Genomic DNA, 25,003 nt, shown 5'->3' on the forward strand with positions numbered 1-25,003 from the left:
ATGATTTATTCAAATGAAAATCGTTCATATTTTCCTAAAAAATGGTGAATTTTATTGAGCTCATAAGTTTATCAAATGAGTTTTTTTTCTTAAATTGTGTCTGTCTTGAACTTCATGTAGCGCTTAAGACATTTTGACAAATTTTCTCCTTCAAAAAATGAAATTTTCTTAAACAACCAAAACTTTTATTATTTGTAATAAATTCTGTTCAATTTGACAAAAAAGTATTAACTTATTTGTATAATGCAATTAGTAAAAAATTTTAGTTACGCTTTAAAATAAATTAAAATAACACACTGAAAAAAACAGCGAACCCACCAGGAAGAGAAATGTTGGTTAATTTTATAAAATTTTGATTATTATTAGAAAATTTTAACTTAACAGTATTACAAACACTGACATCACGCCGATCTCACAAAAAATTAGTGAGTATTTTTCGACAAATTCATGGACATAATTAATTTTTTTTTCACTTGTTAAAGAAAATGTTGTAGTTTGAAGGAAAACATTGGAGGTCAAAATTGCAAGAAAGTCTTTAGTGCCATACGAAGTTGAAGATGGCCGCATTTGTAATAAAATTTAAAAATTTAAAAAAATAATGAACTATTTTGTGAGAAGTACGAATTCTTTTTAGTTCATTTAACTAACGTATGCAGAAAATTATTAGAGTAAAGGAAATGTTCTCTAAACATAATAATTCCATGTACTAAAGCAAAGTTAAATTGGCTTTAATGAAATACAGGGCTCACTTTTTTTGAGTGCAGTTTGTCTTTAAAATAAAACGTTATTGTCAGCATCTCAAATGAGATGATCTCAATAACAAAAGAACAAAAGCGGTTTTCCGATTTTTTTGTCAAAAAAATCATGTTTGAGATCATATACCCTGCGCCACACTGTGGACCAGGGTATTATAAGTTAGTGCATATGTTTGCAACATCCAGAAGGAGACGTGATAGACATATGGTGTCTTAGGCAAAAATGCTCAGGGTAGGCTCCAGATTCGATATAGCGATGTCCGTCTGTCCGTGAACACATTTTTGTAATCAAAGTCTAGGTCGCAGTTTTAGTCCAATCGACTTCAAATTTGGCACAAGTATGTGTTTTGGCTCAGAATAGAACCCTATTGATTTTGGAAGAAATCGGTTCAGATTTAGATATAGCTCAAATTTTATTGAAATCGGTTCAGATTTAGATATAGCTCCCATATATATCTTTCACCGGATATGGACTAATATGGTCCCAGAAGCCAGAGTTTTACTCCAATTTGGTACAATTAGTAGTGTACGTACTCAAGTGTGCCAAATTTTATTGAAATCGGTTCAGATTTAGATATAGTTCCCATATATATCGTTCGCCCGATTTACACTCATATGACCACAGAGGCCAGTTTTTTACTCCGATATAGTTGAAATTTTGCACAGGGAGTAGAATTGCCATAGTAGCTAAGCGTGCCAAATTTGGTTGAAATCGGTTCAGATTTAGATATAACTCCCATATATATGTTTTCTAAATTCGACAAAAATGGTAAAAATACCAATATTTTCCTTGTAACATAAAATCGCCCCTGCTTAGTCGAAAAGTTTTAAAAATGACGCTAATTTTCCTAAACTTCTAATACATATATGTCGAGCGATAAATCATAAATAAACTTTTGCGAAGTTTCCTTAAAACTGCTTCAGATTTAAATGTTTCCCATATTTTTTTTACTAACATTTTGTTCCACCCTAGTGCATTAGCCGACTTAAATTTTGAGTCTATAGATTTTGTCTATCAAATTCTGTCCAGACCGAGTGATAATTAAATGTATGTATTTGGGACTTTTATATACAGCACCCAACACATTTGACGGATGTGATATGGTATCGAAAATTTAGATCACAAGGTGGTGCAGGGTATAATATAGTCGGCCCCGCCCGACTTTAGACTTTCCTTAATTGTTTATATGTGTATTGTTGGCATAATTTTTGAACAAGAACAACAAAGATTGAAGGATATTTTATTAGGAGTGATTGTCTTCCGTTGACACAGGAGTGATTGTCTTCCGTTGACACAACTTTAATTTTTAAATTAATAGCACACAATTCTAAAATTGGAATGTTATACGACTTCTTTGAAAGAAGTCCATTTTGTCAAAAAGAACAAATTGAGAATTTTTAAAATTTTATAAGAATTTTAAAAATGTTGGTAGTTTATTATACCCACCACCATAGAATGGTGACGGGGGTATAATAAGTTTGTCATTCCATTTGTAACACATCGAAATATCGATTTCCGACTATATAAAGTATACATATTCTTGATCAGGGAGAAATTCTAAGACGATATAATGATGTCCGTCTGTCTGTCTGTCTGTTGTAATCACGCTACAGTCTTCAATAATGAAGCAATCGTGCTGAAATTTTGCACAAACTCGTCTTTTGTCTGCAGGCAGAAACCGCAGTTTTTATTCGATTTACCTGTAATTGGAAATCTAGAAGTATTGTAGGATCACAAATACGTGTGCCAAAAATTGTGAGTATCGGTCCATATTTTGGTATAGCCCCCAAATAGACCGACTACCCGATTTTACTTCTTGGGCTTCTAGAATCCGAAATTTTTATCCAATTTGCCTGAAATTGGAAATCTAGAGGTATTTTCGGGCCATAAAGACGTGTGCCGAAAGCGGTAAGTATCGCTCCACAGTATAGCCCCCACAAGAACGATCTCCCGATTTAACTCCTTAGGTTTCTAGAAACCGTAGTTTTTATCTGATTTGCCTGAAATTGCAAATATTCTGGTATTTTAGGCTCACAAAAACGAGTATCGCATTAAGTTTTTATCGGTCCTTTTGGTAATGCCTCCATATAGACCAACTTCACTTCTTGAGGGAGGCGCACTGATCATGAAAATTGCTTGAAACTCAATGTAAAATTTCCAGATTTTACTTCTCGGGTGAAAATCTACAGATTTAAGATTTCAAATCAAGACGTTATTTTATAATTTTCTTGCACACTTACAAGAGATTTTAATGATTCCTCTAAAACTCAAACAAAAATGGTTCTTATAAATCCAGAATCTTATATAGTCCTCATAGCTGAAATCTTTAAATTTATCTTCGGGAAGTGTCCTCAAGTCCTCAAGCCCTCCTGAAATTTCAAAGGAAACCCTAATATTTGGTTCATGGTGGTGGGTATTTAAGATTCGGCCCGGCCGAACTTACTGCTGTATATACTTGTTTTTTACTCGTGTGGGAACCGTGATTACTGTATATATGATAATACATATGACTATCTTCAACGTGTTAACCCAGCTATCTTCTCCCGCCATGTGATGCATTCGTGAAATATGGTATTCATACACACAGTTTTGTTTCGTATTTAACCTCTTTATAGGGTGTAGTGCATTTTGTTTTTGTTATGAATGTGGTTCATTCACTCTCAATGAGAATGGAAAAAGAACAGCAGGGCAAATACTTGACTGACACTTCGTCATAAACGCACGACGATTATAATGATATTCACTTTGTAATCACATGTTGGGTGTACCCTTGTTGTTGTTGCTTCAATTTTGCGGTTGCAGCAAGTGCATAATTGAAAATAAACAATAACAACAAAAACTATTACAAACTAGTACGGACTATTTCTCCCGGTCTCTTAAGAATCAAAGACCCCCACTACACACACACACACTTAAATGTTGTCATAACAATGACTTGTAATTGTTGTTCGATTTCATATAAACTTTATTGTAAAAAAACAACAATGCGAAAAGTATGGGAGGAAAACATAGAAAAAATGTTAACGACCGTTCGCATGGCTTATGTAAATATGAATGTATTGTCGATTTTATTCTACCGGTAAATCACATCGCTCACATGCATTCCATTCATGCTACAAACAAATATGAGCTCTGAGAATGTTTATATTTGTATAAGAATTTGTATATATGTATGTATGTACAACTAATTCACAACGTGACGAATTCAAAACTGCAAATGAAATGTTACACGAAAGTAACATCGAACTTTTTTGAATGATGTATCCACTTCCACTTCGTAGCGATACAGAGATGTCACGCAAACACAATATGCATTTTCCATTCACTTATAGTTTTGTGCGAAATATGCATAATCTGATGGGACAATATATATAATTATCTACAGCATCTATACAGGCAGAGAAATTATAATTACACCAAAAACATGCACTCTAAGAATTTTGTAAATCAACAAATAAAAGTTTACTGAAATACCAGTTTTTGTCTGCTGAAAGGGAAGCTAAAATCCATTAGTTGAATCAGCAAACATTATTCTCCACTGAAATGGCAAAAAAATACTGCTGTAATAGCAAACTGCATCAGATTTGCTATTATAACTTGTTGATTTTATGACATATGTTAAATTATATTTTGCAGATTTATAGAGAACTATTGAAGAATATTTGGTATCAATATTAAATGAGATGGGTTAATGCAAATCTGAACATATTTTAATAAGCCCCATATATATGATTCGCCAGATATGCACTTATATGGCCCAGAAGCCCTAATTTGCCTCAAATTTTGCCCAAGGAGTAAAATTGATAGTATCGTAAAGTGTGCTAAATTTCAGATTTAGCTAACGCTCCCATATATATTTAGCTCGATTTACACTCATATGAGTCCAAAGTTGTACTCCGATTAACGTGAAATTTTGCACAGGGAGTAGAATTAACATTCTAAATATGTATGCCATATTTATATTTATGTGTTTCGCTCAACTTACACATATGTATATTACAACCGAAGGTTAGGTTAAAGGTTAAAGTGGCAGCCCGATTAAGATTCAGGCTCACTTAGACTATTCAGTCCATTGTGATAAACAACCGAAGGTTAAAATTCACTGTGATTTACTTAAAATTTCGAAAGACATCTCCTATTTTAAACGCTTTTTTGCTTTATTGTCATTTTTTTTTACAAATTTCATTAATTTTGAAAACTTTCTCAGAATTATTAAAGAAACGTTTATCTTAGTCAAACAAAAATTTCTTTCGTGTAAAGATCACGGTTGCCACTCAAGCCAAAAATAAGCCAATCAATTTCTATAGAAAATTTTATCAACATTTCATTTCTATAGAAAATTTTGCCAAAACTTTATTTCTATAGAAAATTTTGTCAAAATGTTATTTCTATAGAAAATCTTGTCAAAATTTTATTTCTATAGAAAATTTTATCAAAATTTTATTTCTATAGAAAATTTTGTCAAAATTTTATTTCTATAGAAAATTTTGTCAAAATTTATTTCTATGGAAAATTTTGTCAAAATTTTATTTCTATAGAAAATTTTGTCAAAATTTTATTTCTATAGAAAATTTTGTCAAAATTTTATTTCTGTAGGAAATCTTGTCAAAATTTTATTTCTATAAGAACTCTTGTCAAAATTTTATTTCTATAGGAAATCTTGTCAAAATATTATTTCTATAGAAATTTTTGTCAAAATGTTATTTCTATAGACAATTTTGTCAAAATTTTATTTCTACAGAAAATTTTGTCAAAATTTTATTTCTATAAACAATTTTTGATTTATTAATTTTTTTCTTGTTCGACCTTTATCAATATATAATGAAATGATTAATCAAGCTCAAGGTCTTTGTGTTTTTATTTGTTTTAATTATTTATTTATTTGTCGATATTTCGCCTTAATCTGTAAGGCATTTTCAAGACGACATTAACAATATGGACAAAAAACACAAACAAGACTTAAAGTTTATTTATCAACCTCTTCGGTCTCCGTTAGTTTTCTCACGTGACAAAATTTTATTTTTGTAGAAAATCTTGTCAAAATTTTATTTCTGTAGAAAATGCTGTCAAAATTTTATTTCTATAGAAAATTTTTTCAAAACTTTATTTCTATAGAAAATTTTGTCATAATTGTATTTCTATAGAAAATTTTGTCAAATTTTTTTTTCTAAAGGAAATCTTGTCAAAATGTTATTTCTATAGAAAATTTTGTCAAAATGTTATTTCTATAGACAATTTTGTCAAAATTTTCTATAGAAAATTTTGTCAACATTTGATCTATAAAAAATTTTGTCAAAATTTGATTTCTATAAGGAATTTTGTCAAAATTTTATTTTTATAGAAAATTTTTTCAAAATTTTATTTCTATAGAAAATTTTGTCAAAATTTTATTTCTATAGAAAATTTTGTCAAAATTTTATTTCTATAGAAAATTTTGTCAAAATTTTATTACTATAGAAAAATTTGTCAAAATTGAATTTCTATAGAAAATTTTGTAAAAATTTTATTTCTATAGAAAATTTTGTAAAAACTTTATTTCTATAGAAAATTTTGTAAAAATTTTATTTCTATAGAAAATTTTGAAAAAATTTTATTTCTATAGAAAATTTTGTCAAAATTGTATTTCTATAGAAAATTTTTTCAAAATTTTATTTCTATAGAAAATTTTGTCATAATTGTATTTCTATAGAAAATGTTGTCAAATTTTTTTTTCTAAAGGAAATCTTGTCAAAATGTTATTTCTATAGAAAATTTTGTCAAAATGTTATTTCTATAGACAATTTTGTCAAAATTTTCTATAGAAAATTTTGTCAAAATTTTATCTATAAAAAATTTTGTCAAAATTTGATTTCTATCAGAAATTTTGTCAAAATTTTATTTTTATAGAAATTTTTTCCAAAATTTTATTTCTATAGAAAATTTTGTCAAAATTTTATGTCTATAGAAAATTTTGTCAAAATTTTATTTCTATAGAAAATTTTGTCAAAATTTTATTTCTATAGAAAATTTTGTCAAAATTGAATTTCTATAGAAAATTTTGTAAAAATTTTATTTCTATAGAAAATTTTGTAAAAACTTTATTTCTATAGAAAATTTTATTTCTATAGGAAATCTTGTCAACATTTTATTTCTAAAGGAAATCTTGTCAAAATGTTATTTCTATAGAAAATTTTGTCAAAATATTATTTCTATAGACAATTTTGTCAAAATTTTATTTCTATAGAAAATTTTGTCAAAATTTTATTTCTATAAAAAATTTTGTCAAAATTTTATTTTTATAGAAAATTTTGTCAAAATTTTATTTCTATAGAAAATTTTGTCAAAATTTTATTTCTATTGAAAATTTTGTCAAAATTGAATTTCTATAGAAAATTTTGTAAAAATTTTATTTCTATAGAAAATTTTGTAAAAACTTTATTTCTATAGAAAATTTTGTCAACATTTTATTTCTATAAAAATCAGCCCAAAACTATTATTTATGGCCCTAATAACGGTGTACCTAATAACAATTAATTTTCATCTGTTTTTTAATACTATAGAAGATTTTGTCAAAATTTTATTTCTATAGAAAATTTTGTCAAAATTGAATTTCTATAGAAAATTTTGTAAAAATTTTATTTCTGTAGAAAATTTTGTAAAAACTTTATTTCTATAGAAAATTTTGTCAAAATTTTATTTCTATAAAAATCAGCCCAAAACTATTAAAGGGTGATTTGTTAAGAGCTTGATAACTTTTTTTTAAAAAAAACGCATAAAATTTGCAAAATCTCATCGGTTCTTTATTTGAAACGTTTGATTGGTCCATGACATTTACTTTTTGAAGATAATTTCATTTAAATGTTGACCGCGGCTGCGTCTTAGGTGGTCCATTCGGAAAGTCCAATTTTGGGCAACTTTTTCGAGCATTTCGGCCGGAATAGCCCGAATTTCTTCGGAAATGTTGTCTTCCAAAGCTGGAATAGTTGCTGGCTTATTTCTGTAGACTTTAGACTTGACGTAGCCCCACAAAAAATAGTCTAAAGGCGTCAAATCGCATGATCTTGGTGGCCAACTTACCGGTCCATTTCTTGAGATGAATTGTTCTCCGAAGTTTTCCCTCAAAATGGCCATAGAATCGCGAGCTGTGTGGCATGTAGCGCCATCTTGTTGAAACCACATGTCAACCAAGTTCAGTTCTTCAATTTTTGGCAACAAAAAGTTTGTTAGCATCGAACGATAGCGATCGCCATTCACCGTAACGTTGCGTCCAACAGCATCTTTGAAAAAATACGGTCCAATGATTCCACCAGCGTACAAACCACACCAAACAGTGCATTTTTCGGGATGCATGGGCAGTTCTTGAACGGCTTCTGGTTGCTCTTCACTCCAAATGCGGCAATTTTGCTTATTTACGTAGCCATTCAACCAGAAATGAGCCTCATCGCTGAACAAAATTTGTCGATAAAAAAGCGGATTTTCTGCCAACTTTTCTAGGGCCCATTCACTGAAAATTCGACGTTGTGGCAGATCGTAAGTCTATTCATGATGAAATGTCAAAGCATACTGAGCATCTTCCTCTTTGACACCATGTCTGAAATCCCACGTGATCTGTCAAATACTAATGCATGAAAATCCTAACCTCAAAAGAATCACCCTTTATTTATGGCCCTAATAACGGTGTACCTAAGAACAATTAATTTTTATCTGTTTTTTAATATTTTGGCGATTTTCTAATATCATTTTTAAATTGACTTGTATTCATACGTGCAAGCTAACGAGTTTCAAATTTTAAACGTCATAATTAATTCTTTGAACTATCATTTCATTTATTTTCATAATCTGAGAAAATAACACCTTTTAAATATCGTAATTTCTAGGAATAAAATATATTTACATTTTTTTGTATTAAATTTCAATTAATGTTTTAAATATATATTTTTAAATTAACTATCGTCTGAGGAAAATATTTGTTAACTGCAATCATTTCTCATTTTTCAAATTAGTTTTTAAATAAAATGGCTTAGTCACAAAAATGATAATATCAATCAGAGGGGTGAATAAAAATTTTTTTCAATTAAAAATTTAATTAATTCAATTAATAATAGTTTTAAATATTAATATGAAATCGCTGGTTACAAAGGCTACCGGCTTATGGGTGATACATAAGCCGGTAGATAGGTTGGATTAAAAAAATATTGAATCAGTATATATTTCATAGAATATTTCTCAAATTAAATGAACTTTTTAATTAAAAAATATTGTGCCTATTTTTTCTACACAGAAAAAAGTAAACTATGCTATGGGTAAAATGAACTATCTCGTGCTAAAATTGAACTAATTTGAGATTAATTAAATTAAAAAAAAATTACTGACTCTTTTGCAATTTTAACTAGCATTTGCGAAATACATCCTTCATGCCAGATTATCACCATTTTAATCACTATTATAACCATTTTTGAGAACTATACGAACAATTTATTTTACTGGCATTTAATTCATAAAATGTTTGGGACATACTTGGAATAAAGGAAAATTTGTTGGCTTCTTAGAAAATTTTAAAAATTAACTAAAACAAAATACATTTTTTTACAACAAATACAAGTTAATTTTAGCATCAGTTTTACAACTAACTTTGTTTTTCTGTGTATATACAGTATAACCCAATATTTCAAATCCATGGTGGAGGGTGCAATATTTTATTACCCCTTTTAAATAAAATTCTCACAGGCTATTACGAATACTCTGATAAACCGCATCTGCTATCATGTGCAAACAATTATTATAGATTTACGTTTTCCATTTGCTATTGCTGATTTTTTTATTATTCTTTTTTGTTTTCATTTTCTAAAAGTGCGCTTTTACTTGTTTTACGTTAGAACGAATAGATGTTTATAATGTTTTTTTGCTCTGTTATGTGCTATTACGAAAATAAAAAAATATATTTTAAATTACTGTGTTTTTTGTTTTGCTAATGAGATGGGGCGGACTATTTTCCTATTCCCGTTTGCCTCATGGGGAAAATTTCACAATTGAAATTAAAAAATAAACACACAAACATATAGGGCATGGGTGAAATATCGCGAATCATGCCCCCCATACACACAAGATACACTTCAGTTATATAGTTTTTATTAATGAAATTCTTTTTTTTTTATTGTCGTTGTTGTTGTTATTGTTTTCAATATTTTTTTTTTATTACGAAAGATTAATTGAACTTCTAGGTAAAGCCCCCTTGCAAACAAATCAAAAAGTGCTTGGATATGGGCAATTAATTAATTGCAATAGAAACACCATACACAGCAGCTATACGCTACACATAATTCAATTTAAAAAAATTAGAAATTAAATTAATTTTTTTTTTGTAGTTTATCATACATTAGATAGTTTGTCAAAGATAAGACAACAATAATTAAAATAAATTGTAAAGAATTCGTTTTTTCATTACACACAAACAACACACACATATTTCTTCGTATATATGCACATATATTTGTCATAAGTATTTTATTTTTAAATATCCATATGTATATTATTTAAATTTTAAACATTTGAACTGTTGTCCATACTACGTAAAATCTTTGTATATGATAGCAGTAGTGAGTACTGTTCACTGTATTATTAATTAACTCGGTATACGAACGCCATTGTATCGCCCGCCCGACAAAACTTTTTTACAAACATACATATGAACTCGCGAAAGAATTTATATCATCACAATGAAAAAATTGTTATTCACAAAATTGCCGCCGACGAACTGCATCTACTGAATTTTTGCCGACAACTAAAACCTCGAGGTAGTAGTAACATAGAATAACACAGATATTATTTTTGCTTGGAATTTGTTTAAAGAATTCGTAGATTGTCGTTCGTTGGCTCAGCAATGAAAAAATAAGAGTGTCATTATTTACAAGAGCATAAATCTCCCTAAATCACTTTCGTTTCTCTTTTGTCAATGAGAAAAGTGTAAATGAGAAGAGAAAAAACAGCTGATAGAAATACCATACATTACGATACATGTAAACAAACAGCTTAACCCATTACAAACACCATGAAGCTCAAATCAACATAATACACTGATGGAAAAAACGTTTTATTAACGAAATTTGCTATTAAAATTTAACCAAGAAAATAGTATGTGCGTGAAGATAAATTCCGAATTTAACTAGCACAGACAAAACCCACTGTTTAGCAGAGCTCTGTTAATAAGTTAAGTAAAGGCGCTAACGGAGAGAGAGAGATATATGATAGATTTATTTTTTGATCACCAGTAAAAATATTAAATGGTCTTCCTGACCAATTTACTTGATCTAAAATAAAATCACCCACTTGTGGCATCGTCACTCACAGCTACATTCACACAATGTGTCAAAATTTTGCAGAAAATTTAGTTTTTCTGTACAATTTTTTGAGAGGATGGGATTCCAGTTGCCATTGTGGTCACATGGACAATTGTCCCAACAAGACCTATACATCAAAAGAAAGAGCTTGAAGAGCTAGATTCGTAAATAACGAACATTTTCGTTATTAACAACGAATTTTCTACTAAACCACGAAACATTTCTTTGCGAATGGGGTACAAATGTCGAAAATCGCCAAAAAATGCGAAGTGGAGCAATCGAACTTTTATGTTAACCAAAGTCGACTAATCGAACTTTTATGTTAGCGAAAATCGACTTTTCATAGTATCGACTATTAACGAAAGAGTAGAAAAGTTGAGTTCTCTTCTTGTTAGACTAACTTCTAGATCTTGTTAGACTAACGATTCATACTGAAGTCGAAAGCCGCGACTTCAAATCTCGACATTCTCAAAATTGGAAAAGTCGAATAATCTGATTTTTAATAAAATATTCGTTGTGTGTGGGATACAAAAGTGGAAAATCGACTTAAAGTTCAAAAAAATCGACGTGGAATAATTGAACTTTTATGTTACCAAACGTCGAGTAATCGAACTTTTATGTTATTTGATAGTATCGACTTATAAAAAATCTAAACGTTGATTTTTCATTGAAAGGGAATGTGATGCAAATCTTTTTATACTAATAATTCATGAAGAATACAAAAGTCACGACGTCATAGGTCGATTTTCAATAATCGCAAATGTCGACATTCTCAGAAAAAAAAACGAAAATTTGAAAATTTGGAAAATTTGAAACAAATCCAATATCAATTTTTGCAAAACTCTAAAATCGATTTTTTTCAAATTTTGAAAAGTAAAAATAACGAAAAAAGTCAAAAGTCGACTTTTTAATAATCCCAAAAGTCGAAAGTCGACTTTTTTAAAATTGTACACCCAAAGAAAAAAAAATTGATTGCGGTGCGACGTTTGTCTCCAATTTTTATTATTTGTTATTAACTGTTAAAGGAAATTTTTAAACTTCGAAAATAAACTTAATTTATCTAAAATTTCATTCCTCAGAAAAGAAAAGTCTTCAATGTATAAACTCGAATATTCAGCTTATGTAAAACTCGAATGGCCGAGAGCCAGCTTTTTCAAATTTTGAAAAGGTAAAAAAGTCGATATGTCGAATGTCGCCAATGATCACGCAAAGAAAACCCCGTTTTTATAATGTGTATCGCAAACGTTGTTATTTTCTTAGAGTTTTTTTATATAATTTTTTCGAAAATTTCAAACTTTTCTCACCAATAAAAAAATGTTTTTGTTACATTTTTATTCTTGCAATAAATCAAATAATTTTTGTTTCAAAATCACGGTTCATATCGTTTATAGCAAGCACTGTTCTTTTCTGACATTTAGTCCCTAATAAGACACATTTTAAAGTATGTGTGTGAAGATAAATTCGAATTTGAAATTTGCAGCAAAAACTTAGACTTTTGTGATTATGAAAGCTGAGCTCAAGCCCTTTCCAATGAGCCTACTCTCTATACCGCACGCGGCTTAGTTTTTAAATAATAAGCTAAATACTAAAAATCCATATTGGAATTTGAAATCCTAAATTCGAATTTGAAAAGTATTTTTGGTGCTGGTTTGTGTCTCGGCTAAGGTTTTTGCTGCAAATTTCAAATTCGAATTTATCTTCACACACATTTTTGAAGTTTCATAGTAAAAATATAATAATAGTAGTATTTAATGCTGGACTTCTTTTCGAAATCTCGGGGACATATTTAGAATTTTTTTTTTTAATTTCCTTATTTCCGTCCAAAAATTGTCTTTTTAAGAAAGTGGTCAACTACAGGTAAAGGTTTCTGTGAAGTAAAGTTTCTTTACATCAGCTCGAGGGCGCCCAAAACTTAGCTGTATAAATATAACTGCTGATCACAGAATGAAGCCGCCGAGTCGCGCCGCTGATTTCAGTCGCCGCTGACTATTTCTTGCCAGTCGACGCCGCCGCCGTATATGTCGACTCATCTCGACTCAAATTTAGTAGCCAATATCGATCGATTCAAATCAGAAAAATATGTTAATAAGAGTCGTATGTTTTGCCAAAACTTTGAACCCTTCACCCACATTCAATCAATTTCAAGATGCTATAATAATTATAATTAAATTTAGTTCAGAAAATTTGAATGATATTTAAATTTGATTGCAAGATTGGTTGTACAACTAATCTCATTACAACATGTACTAAGTTATGATTTGGCGGTGAATGAATGAATGAATTTCGTTGTTTTCTTTTTCTCACAAGAAAATTATACAAAAGTCAATTTTATTTATGTATAATATATAGTGAACCAAACTTACGTGCATGTACGTACATCTATCTATTGGTGTGTTTAAATGTGTACCAACTGATTGATATGATCTATACCAGAGCTTCCCAAATGAGGAGGCGCGCCCCCCTAGGGGGCTCCACGAGGTATCATTAAATTTGTTAAAACAAACTAATTGTTAAGTTCAACAACACATCTATAATATACTACAAAAATGCATACAATTCGTACATTTCGAAATGTTCATTTATAACCACAGTGAGAAAATAATTGAAGTTACATGCAATTCTATAATTTGTTGTAGGTTTCCCATTATTGGTCGTTCACTTTATTTGCAACGGCTAAATTTCTTGCTAAAATATCAGAACCAGTACCCACTTTTGTATTCACACATTTTAAAAATTTTGAAACCATTTTCGTCACTTTTATACATAAAGTCAAAATATCTGTCGTGCCTTCATGTTGAAACTGATTTAAGGCGTATTTTATCAGTAATAGTACCAAATATTAAAAATCAAGCTAATGAAAGGAACACTTGCCAAAATTTCCACTAATTGATAAACTCTTTTATATTAATATTCATTAACATTTTTATTTTTAATTAATTAGTTATTGTTAATCATATTTTCAGCTTTTGTTAATATTTATTGCTGTTTGTTTGGGTAAACAAAATTTGTTTTAGGTTGGGGGGCGCAACGAAATTGATACATTTTTGGAGGGCGCGAAGCAAATTGGGTTGGGAAGCTCTGATCTATACATATAAACGAGTATATATTAAAATTCACTATTTCGTGTGAGAGGGTCATAGGCAAATAATGTATTCTCAGTATTAATACTGAACTAAAACGTTTGCATAAGCTCGGACCGACAGCTTTTGGAGAACATATTGAAAACACTGAAAACAAAAAAAGTTTACTTAAATCCGAAGGTTTTTAACCTCCCTTAAGGATTTTGGTATTGATTTCGAGCCTAAGATGAAGCTTCTCTAAAATAAAAACATTTTTCATCGTGTAAATTGTTGAATAATATTTCATATTTGGTCAATATCTTTTCAGAGAAGAAAGTCGGAAAAAATCACAACTTTTTTATAGTTTTTTCTTACAGGCTGTTTAAAAAATGGAGTAAAGGGGAATTGGCGACGTTGATGCTGGGCACAGAAATGAGTGGACACCAAATCCGGGAGTAAATATTGTGGACTGTATGATGCGGGCTAGAGGAGCAACAGGAGGTTACCTTAACAATAGGAGAGTTGTGGATGTTAATCAATTGTCATAATTTCTCGATAAATGAGAAATTATGACATGTAGCAAAACCGAGAAGTGGAAATAAAAATCGAGAGTTACAATTTGTGGGTTTTGTGGGTTTATTCAAATATGCTCACCGTTTGAGATGTAAAAGGCAATAGAAAGTTTGTAGGTATTTAAGCCTACCACGAAACCTACATACATATAATACTTTTAAATGATAATTCACAATAACTCTAAAGTATTTGGTAATTTCGATGAGTTTTTGGATTTCAAAGATACTTTTTTTTTTAATTCACAATAATTCATATTACGTTTAATTCAAAATATTAAGAACATAATATTTTAGAATTGTCGCTCTAAGAAAATTCTTTCAAATTATACATATGGGCATTCGAAAAATTTTATAGAAATATATTTGAAAGAAAATCATAAAAATGTAGTTTCATGAAGACGATGCCTCATGCCTTACAGCACGCTTATCAATGGAGAGGCGACTCAGTGAACATCCCAGCAAAAAAAGCGTCGCCAAAAAGTAGTGAAAATGTTCTTTTTGGATCCGGTGCAACATTGACCCAGAAGCGAAGAATTTAACATGGACTTGTCATATAACATGAACTTGTCATAGGACGGATGTCCATCATTTCAACAGCCGTTGCACTGAATTTGCATCACTTCTTAAGGTGTAATTCGAATTAAGTATTTTGGATGTGAATTAAAAAAAAAATTATAATAATTTGCCAAATAAACAATCTTTAATTTTTTTATGATTTTTAATGCATTCTATCGCTTGTCTGAAAAGTTTGACCTCATATATTTTCAATAATTCGCTATTTTTCTAGATTGGATTTTGCATTTTTTTCGGCAAAATTTGAAAAATTTGTACCTTTTTATTAATTTTTAATCTGTTTTTAACCCATTGGAAACAAAAAACGTTAAAATTGCTCATTAAAGATATTAAAAAAGCGAGTTATAAAAAATTTAATTAAAAGAACTTCCTGTGTATTTTAAAAAAATAATATCTTTGAGAGGACATTTTTGGAAGTGCTTTTAAAGTTGTGCCTTTGGAACAACTTCCATTATTTTTTGCTGGGATTTTATTTCACGTTCAATTTGCCGCCTAGATCGTGCGATTTCACGCTTTTCAATTTTAATGAGGTTTACAACAATTTTGTGACACCAACGTTCTTGAGGAAATCGAATTTTGTGGTTTTCAATACATTTTGTGCCACGAAGTACGTGGTCAGTTGGAAGAAATACAAAAAATTTTAAAATTTTTTACATAAGACTGAAATTAATCCAAAACGCTAACTATAATTGGTAAGTCAAAATAAAAAGTGAAATGAAAACGTAATGGAAATGGTAATGGAAACAAAACTCGATTGTTTTGTAGAAAACTAAAATCATTGGATGTTATATTCTTCGAAGATGTTGACCGGTGAAAAAATGATGAAGGAAAGAACAAAGAAAAGATTCCAGAAAACTTGCAAAGTGCAACCAATTAAAACAAAGTGCAACAATTCCTATATCAAGAACTTCTGGATGAAAATGTGCATTACATCAAATTACATTCCGTCATCAGTTTGATATTTTGTGAATTCCTCTTGATGGAATCTATTCTAACACGCAGGCCAGCAAGTTCCTCGATAGTAATTATTTCAAATTGCCAGCATATTAATTAATAGTTATGTGACACCAATATTATGGAGGAAATCGAATTATACATGAAAAATTTTTAAGTTATTTAAAGTTATATTGATAGTTTTAGGAAATAATATCTTTAATAAGATAATTATGTTTTGATTGGTATTATTATTTGTATATATTGTTAATGTTTCATTCGTTTTGTTTTGTTATTGTTGGTTTTTGTTCTTTAATCATTGTTGTTGTTTTTTTGATTTCAGCTTAAAACCATACATTGACTAAACTACAAGTGTAGCTTAACCAACAGAGGAAAAGAATGTTTGTCAAATTTATTTGGGCAAAGCCCTATAGACTGCAAGATGCTTGGATGGACGCACGTTTCGGAATTAACAACAACAATGATTGTTAATGTTATTTTTAATATTACTATATTTTTAACGAAAAAAATTAATAAAATTTACAAAATCCTTAGAAATTTAGTGTTGACTTTCAGTTAGCACTGGGATTGACTTTCATGCAAATTGTGGTTAGAAAATATTCGCAACAATGTTCATTTTTAATTTATCTCATATTGAAAACTGTTTGAGAAATTATTGAGTAGCGATACATTTCAATTTGAGGATTACAATTGAGAGATTATTGCTATTGTGTTGAATTTTACTGTTGAGGGTAATGTAAATATGTTTGAAAAATTATTGAATTTTAGTATTTTTCAAACGTTTGTGTTTTTTGGGCACTCATTGATAAGAGAGAAGTTCACCACTGTGGTATCACTATGGACGGAATAGTCTAAGCGAGTCTGAAATAACGGGCTGCCACTACACCTAACCTACCAAAATACCTAACCAAACTACATTTAGTTAGTACCTGCCATAGTAACCACAACGAACCTATGCTTGTTAATAAAGATTTTACTATTTTCAACAATTAAAACATAAAGATAAGCCTTTCTAGCACCACCACACAAAAAAAACAAATATGAACACTCAATAATATTTATGGCCAGGTGGATGGATATGAATATTAGTATGTGGGCTATATGTACTCCAATAAAATCTATAGACTTCTGGAGATTTAATGCTCATTGAATCACGTATAAACAGGGGGATTTTTGAATGAAACCCAAGTGAAATTATGTATGTTTGTTGGTATATAAACAAAAAATATATCCGTTTGCTTTTTTTTTTTAAATTCAAAACAGAAGAAAACAACAATACGCACATATGTATCTTATATCAGTTGCCCTCGTACGATCTAAAATTAACTTTGAAGAAAAAAATATAAATGTATCTATTGTATTGGAATAATTAACATGCATTCCTGGAAGTTATGTTGGACAACAGACAAATTTTGTTTTTGTATACAAATCTGGTTATATTCAATAAAAACAAAAAACTATTGGTCTACGTGAGCCTAAGCGTATAATATTTTAAAAGACTGACATAGATTACATTTGAAAATATTTATTAGCATTAATATTAATAAACATATTTGAGATATTTAAGAATATGTAAATTTATTAACAAAATTATTGGGTCACTCCAGCTATGTGATGAAAGTTATGAAAATTAATAACATTAAATATCAAGCTATGCAGGTGCAGGGGGATTTTTAATGGGTCTGCCTAACCAAGGTTTTTATTTATATTTCATGTTATATAAAGCGAAGTCTAGCCATAATGTATGATATGATTGTGAGTCACCCCTTAATCTTGGTTGTTTTGTCGCATGAAATGAAATTTTATCAAACACCTATAGTTAGGCTTCCTCTAAGAGAACATGGTGTAAGTACATGCAAAAAAATAATTCTTTCCTCCCAAACGAAATTTTAGACAAACAAAGTTCGTTTCTCATTTGCTTTTCGCTGTAAGGAAGTGTATTTGGAAGAAAAGTATATACTTTTTGTGATAAACGTTTATTCTTTTCCAGGCTGTAAAAAAAATTTCATAAAGACAAACTCAAAAAAAAAAACATTGTTTTCTTGCTAATTGCATTTTCCCTCACATCTTTCTCACATCCACGAGGTTTTTTAGTTCTTAACACCTTTTCCTGTAATACCAACAATGTACCTTTCGCCTGGACGGAGAATCGAACCGCGGACCATGCACTTTGTAAGCCAACACACTAACCACTGAGCTATGTACCTGTTGTGGTCATCAATAGATAAATATCCATATAAGTTATATTTATATAGCATAGCTTGCGGCGCCCACGAACCGAATAAACAAAGTTTATTTAACAGAAACAAACATTAAGTTTGGCACCGTGGAGCAGTGGTTGCTACGTCCGACTTGCAAGGATCGTGGGTTCGATCCCTGCTTCGACCAAAGTTTTTTTTTGCTTTGTTTTACATATATTCCAGATATGTTCGGAAGATTCCGAAAAAATGTTCAATATTACATTGTAGTATATTAAATTTTGAACTATAAAATATGTCTTATTAAAGACCTAAAGTCAGAAAAGAACAGTGTTTGATATAAACGAAATGGACTATGTTGTTGTTTCAAAAATAACTTTTTTATTGAAAAAATAAAAGTTTTGTAACAAACGAATTTTTTTGGTGATAAAAGTTTAAAATTTTCGAAGCAATTCAAAAAACTCTAACAAAAGACAAACGTTTTTGGTACACGTTTTCCAAACGTTTTTTTTTTCTTTGCGTGTATATGGTCTCTAACAACTATGCAAAAATTGGTCCACATCGGTCAATAATTTTATATAACCCCCATATAAACCGATTCCCCCATTTGGCTTGTGGAGCCTCTAAGAGAAGGAAATTTCATCCGATCCGGCTGAAATTTGGTACATGGTGTTATTATATGGTCTCTAATGACCATGCAAAAAATGGTCCACATCGGTCCATAATTATATATAGCCCCATATAAACCAATCACCAGATTTGAACTCCGGAGCCTGATTCAGTTGAAATTTGGTACGTGGTGTTAATATATGGCCTCAAACACCCATGCAAAAATTGGTCGAAATCGGTCCATAATTATATATAGCCCCCATATAAACCGATCCCCAGATTTGACCTCCGGAGCCCCTTGGAAGAGCAAAATTCATCCGAATCGGTTGAAATTTGGTACGTGATGTTAGTATATGGTATCCAACAACCATGCACGAATTCATATCAGTCCATAATTATATATAGCCCCCATATAAACCGATCCCCAGATTTGACCTCCGGTGCCTTTTGGAGAAGCAAAATTCATCCGATCTGGTTGAAATTTGGTACGTGGTGGTAGTGTATTGTATTTAACAGCCATGCCAAAAGTGGTCCATATCAGTCCATAATCATATATAGCTCCCATATAAACCGATCCCGAGATTTGGTTTTGGAGCCTCTTGGAGGAGCAAATTTTCATCCGAGTCAGCTGAAATTTGGTACATTGTGCTAGTATATGGCCGTTAACAACCATGTCCATATCGGTCTATAGTTATAAAGGGTGATTCTTTTGAGGTTAGGATTTTCATGCATTAGTATTTGACAGATCACGTGGGATTTCAGACATGGTGTCAAAGAGAAAGATGCTCAGTATGCTTTGACATTTCATCATGAATAGACTTACTAACGAGCAACGCTTGCAAATCATTGAATTTTATTACCAAAATCAGTGTTCGGTTCGAAATGTGTTTATCGACAAATTTTGTTCAGCGATGAGGCTCATTTCTGGTTGAATGGCTACGTAAATAAGCAAAATTGCCGCATTTGGAGTGAAGAGCAACCAGAAGCCGTTCAAGAACTGCCCATGCATCCCGAAAAATGCACTGTTTGGTGTGGTTTGTACGCTGGTGGAATCATTGGACCGTATTTTTTCAAAGATGCTGTTGGACGCAACGTTACGGTGAATGGCGATCGCTATCGTTCGATGCTAACAAACTTTTTGTTGCCAAAAATGGAAGAACTGAACTTGGTTGACATGTGGTTTCAACAAGATGGCGCTACATGCCACACAGCTCGCGATTCTATGGCCATTTTGAGGGAAAACTTCGGAGAACAATTCATCTCAAGAAATGGACCGGTAAGTTGGCCACCAAGATCATGCGATTTGACGCCTTTAGACTATTTTTTGTGGGGCTACGTCAAGTCAAAAGTCTACAGAAATAAGCCAGCAACTATTCCAGCTTTGGAAGACAACATTTCCGAAGAAATTCGGGCTATTCCGGCCGAAATGCTCGAAAAAGTTGCCCAAAATTGGACTTTCCGAATGGACCACCTAAGACGCAGCCGCGGTCAACATTTAAATGAACTTATCTTCAAAAAGTAAATGTCATGGACCAATCTAACGTTTCAAATAAAGAACCGATGAGATTTTGCAAATTTTATGCGTTTTTAAAAAAAAAAAAGTTATCAAGCTCTTAACAAATCACCCTTTATATAGCCCTTAGATAAATCGATCCCCAATCACACAAAATTGGTCCATATCAAGTTCATAATTGTATATAGCCCCCATATTTCAAATCTGGCTCCCTACCACGTATGGACTAAGTCACAATTTAGAAAACGATGTTAAGAAGTTTTAAGATACCATAACCCAAGTAATTCGATTGTGGATGACAGTCTTTCGTAGAAGTTTCTACGCAATCCATGGTGGAGGGTATATAAGATTCGGCCTGGCCGAACTTATGGCCGTATATACTTGTTTTTTTACTTTCTAAGAAGAGTACTTATTTTGTTTTTTATTATTTTTACTTTTTATGAATTTTCTACGTTAGTTGAAAAATAGTTTTTCTTATACCATTTCTACACTGAAAGAAATATTGATCTAACATGAAAAATTATGCAAGCTAAATTTTAGGCCTCGTAATTTACACATTAAGGACAAATTTCTATAAAATAATAAAATTTTAATCAAAATAAAATTTATAGTCTTTGCTAAAAAATTTTCTTTTTCATTAAATTTAGGACCAAAATCATGGTCTCTATCCTAATTATAATTTTGGTGAGTAGTAGATCCCTAAAAAATCTTTGGATCGAAGTACACTTTTTTTTAGTGTAGAACCTGTTAAAAAGCACTTTCCTTAAAGGAAGGAACGTAAAGTCGCCGTGATGCAATGGTTAACAAACCCTCCTTGCGCACAAAAGGTCATGGGTTCAATCCCAGTTCGACCCAACACCAAAAAGTTTTAAAATCTCTACAAATCGCAAGTGTTCACACAGGAAATAACCACAGGGTTGCAAAAGCGAGATTTTAGTACTAAAACCACAGATGTACATGGCTGTACAAATATCTTGAAAAAGATTTTGTTGAATTTCACAACGCGACAGCTGATATTTCGATATTGAAAATCTACTGAAAACTATGGTGATTTAGACCAAAATCCCCTTTAAGATTTCGTGCGTAGGGAAGAAGGTGGTATTACCTAGCAGTGGTTTATCACCTCTCACTTTAGCTGGTGATATTTCTAAGGCCGTTTTGGTTCTCAAAAAATGTTTTGCCTTGGTGTTACACTACTTTTGCCCGCATTGTATTTTCACACAAATGATAGTGTCATTCCTAAGTTATTGTTAATTCATAATATTGTGACGGCTACAGGATCCAAAATCTATGACAGTGTACTTCATATGTTGCAATCAATTTTGAGAATCGTGGTCTCACCGTAATGTCAAACGCCGTTCTGTCTCGGCCATAAAAAGGAGGTCCCTTATCATTAAGCTAAACATAATTATTATAAATATATGAATCATTCGTTGATAAGAGAGAAGTTCACCATCTGCCACACATCGATTATAATCGAAGAAAATTTCCCAAATATTTATTCATAGATATGTACATTCTTTTGAAATTGGATGTATGTACATATAATGGGAAAATGTTATATTTTCTCATAAATTCATATCTCTACCAAAGAAAAACTTTTAATTAGGAGGACAATTCCCAAAAAAAACAGCAAATTGTCAACACTTTTCGTTAGAATAGCTCGCGAAATGATTAAACCCCACCATGCGTAATTGTGATGCTTTTTCTTCGTTTTCGTAGAAAAGCATGCTCCAATTTTTTCTGTTAGAAACGGACGATGAGTACTAAAGATATTAACAAACAAAACAAATACAGTATCATCATAGAATAAGGAAAATAAACAATAAACGCCAACGCAAAATTAGAACTCAATTCATAGCCACTGCGAAAGAAAAACTCAAAATTTGAAAAGTAAACGTCGCGGTTCATTCTTATCAGTTTCTAAAAACAAAACAACCGCACATACCTCACTCACACATGAGGCCTCCCCCTTCTTGATGGAGAACACCTTTTGGCTGGACTAATAAAAAAACGACGTTATTTCTTATCGCTACTTAAAATTTATTAAAAGCTTACATCCTCCTGATAAGAGGTGTTGAAAAGAAAATGGCAAAAACATTTTCGATACATTATATTATCATAGAACGTAGTACTGATATCAGATTCTATTGCAATATTGGCAAAGAGCATTTTTCTTTTAAAAATGCTGCAAATTTGGGGACATTGTTGCCAAAGCATAGTTACTTCAATTAAACAAAAAACATTTCAGCTTCATTTTAAGGTATGGCCGGCCAATGAACGATATAAGAAGTGAGCAAGTCAATAACCCAATACTTTTGCGGTTAACTTTTAAACATCTTGACGCCAGATAACAAAGTCATACGACGAACATAACCACCATTATGTTAGATAATCAGAATCTTGACAACGAATCGAAAAGATAATGTACTTAACATCACATTGACATGCGTGTGTGTGTATGTAAAGAAGTTATGTTAATTAACTTTAATGCGGGCAATTAACATGCCCTCTTTGCACTTTACTACCTCATTTTCATCTGTAGGTATGTGGTGATCGATCCCCACTTTTAACAAATAATTTAATTGTGAATATTATGTGTGCTTTGCTTGTCGCGACATGGCACACATATAATATAAAGTGGAGATGATGACAGAGCTAAACTTTCCAATGTCAAGAAATGTTTGAGAGAATGTTGCGTACATGAGTGTGTGTGTGTATGAGTTGTGTTTATTCATAATGGTCGTGTGAATAAATGGCTTTGAGGCGATCGCCGACTGTAACCGTTTTTACGTTTAACACACCGGGACAGAAATATTCACACAAACCACACACAACAACAATACCAGTTTGAAATTTCTATATACGAAAATAAGCCGGTTTTATTTTTAAAAGAAATATTTCTGAAACAAATATAAGACAGCGAGAAGCAGCTAAAAAACAAAAGTGAATTGACAATAAACCGTGGCCCACAGTAGAATCTACTAAATAATAGAATCTACTGTGTGCGGAGCCTCTAAGAGAAGCAAATTTCATCCGATCCGGCTGAAATTTGGTACATGGTGTCAGCATATGATCTCTAACAGCCATGCAAAAAGTGGTCCACAACCGACCCCCCGATTTGGCTTTCGGAGCCTCTAAGAGAAGCAAATTTTATCCGATCGGGCTGAAATTTGGTACATGGTGTAAGTATATGGTCTCTAACAATTTTGCAAAAATTGGTCCACATCGGTCCATAATTATATATAGCCCCCATATAAACCGATCACCAGATTTGACTTCCGGAGCCTCTTGGAAGACCAAAGTTCATCTGATGCATTTGAAATTTGGTACGTGGTGTTAATATATGGCCTTAAACACCAATGCAAAAATTGGTCGAAATCGGTCCATATTTGTATATAGCCCCCATATAAACCGATCCCCAGATTTGGCCTCCGGAACCCCTTGGAAGAGCAAAATTCAACCGATTCTGTTGAAATTTGGTACGTGATGTTAGTATATGGTATCCAACGACCATGCTGGAATTGGTTCATATCAGTCCATAATTATATATAGCCTCCATATAAACCGATGCCCAGATTTGACCTCCGGTGCCTTTTGGAGAAGCAAAATTCATCCGATCTGGTTTATATTTGGTACGTGGTGATAGTATATGATATTTAACAACGATGCCAAAAGTGGTCCATATCAGTCCATAATCATATATAGCCCCCATATAAACCGATCCCGAAATTTGGTTTTGGAGCCACTTGGAGGAGCAAATTTCATCCAAGTCAGTTGAAATTTGGTACATTGTGCTAGTATATGGCCGTTAACAACCATGCCTAACTAGGTCCATATCGGTCTATAGTTATATATAGCCCTCAGATAAATCGATCCGCAATCACACAAAAATTGGTCCATATAATGTTCATTATTTTATATAGCTCCCATATTTCAATTCTGGCTCTCTACGTACCGTGCAAAAGTCCATATTCGTAATTATTTGTAGACTTACCTATACATACCTTTTTTGTCTAATATATACCACGTATGGACTAACTCACAATTTAGAAAACGATGTTAAGAAGTTTTAAGATAACACAACCCAAGTAATTCCATTGTGGATGACAGTCTTTCGTAGAAGTTTGTGCGCAATCCATGGTGGAGGGTACATAAGATTCTGCCTGGCCGAACTTACGGCCGTATATACTTGTTTGCTTTAGCACATCTTGAAATACCCATACAGTCGACTGTTTCGGGATCATATGCCCAAAACTCAAAACTCATCACCTGTCACGATGTCATAGTCGTGTTTGAAAGCACAACGATCGCGTTTTTGGAGCATTTCATTCGACAAAACGACACGAGCCGATTGACAAATTGTATGGGATCCAACCCGAACAAATGTTTTCGACGGTCAAATATTCAAACAATATTAGATGTATGCCAATGCCTAAGGTTGTATCAATCT

General features: G+C 31.5%; 1 protein-coding gene and 1 long non-coding RNA gene across 4 annotated transcripts in view; one reads left to right on the forward strand and one right to left on the reverse strand.

Annotated features, from left to right (window-relative positions):
• Mekk1 (mitogen-activated protein kinase kinase kinase 4) overlaps window positions 1-25,003 on the reverse strand; it is a 67,418-nt gene that overhangs the window by 40,527 nt on the left and 1,888 nt on the right. The window contains exon 1 of one of the 3 annotated variants that reach the window (XM_075292888.1): window positions 10,302-10,520. The exons of 1 other annotated variant lie outside the window; for it this stretch is intronic. The gene's annotated coding sequence lies outside the window, so the exon portion shown is untranslated. Of the gene's footprint in view, window positions 1-10,301; window positions 10,521-25,003 lie in introns of those variants that run through there. One more of the 3 variants, XM_075292890.1, reaches the window with a different exon arrangement.
• On the forward strand, window positions 14,253-14,749 carry LOC142219490 (uncharacterized). The gene is made up of 2 exons (XR_012717601.1): window positions 14,253-14,443; window positions 14,496-14,749. It is a non-coding gene; the product is annotated as an uncharacterized LOC142219490 (long non-coding RNA).

This window comes from Haematobia irritans, chromosome 1, assembly GCF_050003625.1.
Source record: "Haematobia irritans isolate KBUSLIRL chromosome 1, ASM5000362v1, whole genome shotgun sequence".
NCBI classification, from domain to species: domain Eukaryota; kingdom Metazoa; phylum Arthropoda; class Insecta; order Diptera; family Muscidae; genus Haematobia; species Haematobia irritans.